At 36.5% G+C, this 4592-nt stretch overlaps 1 long non-coding RNA gene across 1 annotated transcript; it reads right to left on the bottom strand.

Annotated features, from left to right (window-relative positions):
- Positions 1 to 2123: 2123 nt before the first annotated feature.
- Positions 2124 to 4162, bottom strand: LOC126177967 (uncharacterized). The gene is made up of 2 exons (XR_007535894.1): positions 3979 to 4162; positions 2124 to 2869 (listed from the first exon to the last, which is right to left on the bottom strand). It is a non-coding gene; the product is annotated as an uncharacterized LOC126177967 (long non-coding RNA).
- Positions 4163 to 4592: the final 430 nt, after the last annotated feature.

Genomic DNA, 4592 nt, shown 5'->3' on the forward strand with positions numbered 1-4592 from the left:
TACGCCTCTCTGGATATCACCTCAGTTGTGTTGTGTCTGATTAGTGAGGTTTTCGGTGATGGCCGGGATGGTTTCTGTGAAAGGGCATGGCCAATTTTCTTCCCTATCCCAAAAAACCAATATTGTGCTCTGTCTCTAGTGACTTCATTGTTGGTGGGATGTAAAATTCTCATCTTCCTTCCCTCTGTCTTAGTGTCTTCCTTCTGTCTCTCTAAAGTGAATGAGATTCTCTGTTATGGAGGAGAGGCTCCATCCATAAGACATAGTGCCACTCATTCTATAAGACTTTATTTTACAAATTATGATTTTGGGGTCCACTCAATCAATGGCTTTGGCAAGGTTAGAAAACATCAACTGGATATTTTTTCTTCTTTAGTTCTACCAGCACTGTGTCTGGGACATTCTGTGTTGCTTTCCCTATGGAGGATACTTTCGTATATGATTTACAGTTACAAATCTTTTTTGTACCTAGAACCAGAATAACGAATATAATGATAAAAGTATAAGGAAATTAGCATTTCCATGTGCATATGTTAGGCTTACGGTCATTCCTTAGCATCTGATTTTAATTTTTATAGGTGTACCTTTAAGGAGATGGGACCTGGATAAACTGAAAGAACCAGAGGTCGTACAGAGTTTCAGGGAGAGCATAAGGGAACAATTGACAGGAATGGGGGAAAGAAATACAGTAGAAGAAGAATGGGTAGCTTTGAGGAATGAAATAGTGAAGGCAGCAGAAGATCAAGTAGGTAAAAAGACGAGGGCTAGTAGAAATTCTTGGGTAACAGAAGAGATACTGAATTTAATTGATGAAAGGAGATGAAGAAGCTTTCACAGGATAGAGTAGCATGGAGAGCTGCATCAAACCGGTCTCAGGACTGAAGACCACAACAACAACAACAGGTGTACCTTACTGCACAATCCTAATGGTTTTAAATTTATTAGACAGGGAACTGTTCTGTTGAGCATTGTACTCAACTTTCAGCTGTATTTACTGCTGTTATGTCAGAGTAATAATTCTGGTTTGGTACAATGGATCTTTATTTCTGATGTATTAATCTTTCTTATATGACATAATTATATTTTGATTGGGTTTGTGTTCCTTGCTCTTTGTTATCACAAATTCAGATGATGTTAGACGAAATGCATTAACTGCATGTGTTCCAATAAGTTGCAATTCTGACTGAAAATTGATTATGAGACTCAGAGTCCTTCATTTGACTTGTGACAAAGATAAATGCAGACTTACTCAATATATGTTAAGATTTTTCTTCGGAATTAAAAAATTTTTTCCAAAAAAGGCTTTGCCGGCCGCGGTGGTCTAGCGGTTCTGGCGCTGCAGTCCGGAACCGCGGGACTGCTACGGTCGCAGGTTCGAATCCTGCCGCAGGCATGGGTGTGTGTGATGTCCTTAGGTTAGTTAGGTTTAAGTAGTTCTAAGTTCTAGGGGACTTATGACCTAAGATGTTGAGTCCCATAGTGCTCAGAGCCATTTGAACCAACCAAAAAAGGCTTTCTCCATTTTCAACAGTCTTTCAATGCTATTGGAGTCACTTTATAGACAGTGCATTTTAGTGTGTGTCCATGACCTGACAATGATTTTCTGGGGCACAACTCACTAGTTCCCCTGTGAGTTGTAAAATAGTTTTTGTGACTGAATGATAAATGGTTCTGGGTGCTATTGATGCTAGTTAGTATTCATTCAACATATGCACTGTCTTTCTTGAATTACGGAACTTATATGGCTGTCTGTGCAACAGGGCAAGATGAAAGTTTGTTTTTTTCTAAGATGAGAGGCAATATAAATGCAATGTTTGCATTTAGGACCGTACTGTAGGAATGGAAATGGTGGAGGGTAAGGCACATTTTGTTTAAAATATAAAGACTGACTTCAGTGACAATCTGAAAGAAGAATGAAACATGACTCAACATACTAGCTGACGCATTCATTTGTTCCCACGGACTAAGCGGTACACCATTTTTCAGACTGTTTGAAGAATTTTGGTCAAACTACTAAAGGTTATTAAGAAAAATTGTTCTTATAACTGCCTTTTCATCATTAAACCACAAGAAAACAGTAAGTTTTGAAGAGGAAGGAAAATTATAACAGAAGAGAGAAAATGTGATGCTTGTAGAACTTGTTTCACTTTTTATTCTACAAAACTATTGAGAAACACATTGTACTGGCACACTAAAATGCATGATTACAGTCCTTTGTTGTGCCATTCGTAGCATTTACAGCAACTGTGCTTGAGCATTTAATGACCAATCATTTTAAGTTATTTTGATGTGGTTTTATATAGACTAATATACAAACTCTGAGAACATTAAAATCTTAAGTCACAACTAACAGCAACACAGAACTCCACTGACTAGTTTGAAAGCAAACCATCTTAATATATTTGTAATCATGGTCCTCACAGATAACCTGTGTTGCGTATTCAGTCTTTTAAGAAAACTGTTTTTACCATGTAGACAGTAATTTATTTTCATTCTCTCTCTGATTCATCATGCAATCAACAGAACTCTGAGCATACATTGCACATTCTAACCTCTTTGTATATACTGGATTTGAAAATACACAGAAGAGTTTACATATGTTATACTTATGAGAATAAATAATTATGCATCATGTAAGCAAGAAATGAAAAAATGATGTTAGCTATGTAACATTGTAGTTATTTTGAAAGTTTTTTCTGATAATAATACATGTGATTTTTAACAGATGTGCATGTCAACAAAATGTGATTTGTTCTTAAAAACAGGACCCCATGGATTTGATGTCTGGCTTGTCTGTGGTTTGCTGCTTCCTGGTGTTGTGGTCCTGCTCTGCTGTGCCTGCTTCTGCACAGCTTCATAGCTTGCCTTCCTGAAAGAGCAACAAACAATAACGTCATTACAGGACCTGTAGCTAATTCTATTTCTCAAAATTTTCTTCTATTTCTTGTTTATTACATACATAAATGGCTCAACATATTTTACACGTCACAGATATTTTTTAACCACACCAACGAACTTCTTAGAAGGAAGTAACTCATGTAATAATTATACAGTCTGCAGAATTTAATGAAAATGTTTCAGGTGCATGATTTGCTAGCTACTTCATTGTATTAAGAATTAATCTGACATTTTATTTGTATTTTACGATATCTCCAGTTTTCTGGATGCATTATTGCAGTGGAAACTAATTTACTTTTATTTGCTGTGGTATTAAAACAGGTTCTTCCTTAATCTGTGAAATAAAAATATTTATGCAACTGATGACAAAATTTTATTCTGAAACAGCTGTTTCTATTGTAGTGCATATCCTAACAGCTTAATGCCAGGTACACATTGCCAGACAAAGGTTTTTTTTCTAAGTACTTGGTACCTTATGCTTATGAATTCAATTAACTTTCAAAAAAGTTTCAAGGAAAATATAAATTGGTGGATTTGCTTACTTATTTCAAGTGGAAGCATTTGGAAGGTTGCACAGTTTGCACACAAAGAATGAGTTTGGTTCTGTTGAGTATGCATGTTAGGATCTTTTTTTTTTTTTTTTTCAAAATTGACGAAAATAACTTTGAATAGTGGTTAGTAAGTCATACTCTGGAAAACGGCATCGTTATGTACAAAACTGCAGTAGCAATTGATAAATCACAGCTTGCTGTTAATGAAAGACTAACGAGAATGCATGCAGATGTCAGATATTGATAGAAATAACAAATTTTGTTGAGATCTTATTCCTAAGCATATGCCAAACAAGTCGATCTCTTATCAGTTTAAACGTCTCAGATTTCCCAAGTTTTGAAAGCACGCAACTATAAGCAGTGATCAAAAAGTTTCAGTTTGGGGCATTGCTGTAGCAAATATGGAAGCTGGCACGACTCCGATGCAGGTATATAAGCACAGACATGTAGGCAAGTGATTAGTGCAGCCTTCGTACGGAAAATTTTTGTGCGGCCCTAATGATAAGCTAGAACATGTATGGCTACAAACCTTGAGGCAATATCCTTTCCTGAGCTGTTCATGAGGATAGGTTCAAATTGACTCGTTCCCTGCACCATTTCACTCTCTGATGATGTCTTCCTGTGGCAAGTACGGAACCCGAAGGCGAGCTGGGCAACACTCAAAGTGATATTTCACTGACGTGAGTTCAGACAGCAGTTATGCTACAAAGAAACTGCAAAAGTGCTTCATTAGATAACAAAATTTCAATAGCTGTTACTTCATCCACTTAATTCTGTTAAAGGAAATAATTACTATAGCAATAATGGACTTTACTAAAAGAGTACCGGTACTAATACTTACTCTATGGAACGTGATGAAGCTGCGTCAGCACTTGAAGTTCTAGACGGTTTCCAGAGTTCCCTCTCCTACTGCCTTTTCTTGTTTGTAGGTTTTTCGCAAGCCTGAAATAAAAAATACACGTTACTGTCAATGTCTTCTATACCCTTTTAAAGTACTATACATACCGGTACCTGTTGTTACGATTCTTATAATTCCATTTTACTTAGGCTAACTCAAAACTAACGCTATGAAAACTCTTCCATGCCAGAGGAAAGTGGGCAAAATTACTATTTTACTCTTTTCTGAAAAGGAAAATGCATTCG

This window comes from Schistocerca cancellata, chromosome 1 (genome assembly GCF_023864275.1).
Source record: "Schistocerca cancellata isolate TAMUIC-IGC-003103 chromosome 1, iqSchCanc2.1, whole genome shotgun sequence".
NCBI classification, from domain to species: domain Eukaryota; kingdom Metazoa; phylum Arthropoda; class Insecta; order Orthoptera; family Acrididae; genus Schistocerca; species Schistocerca cancellata.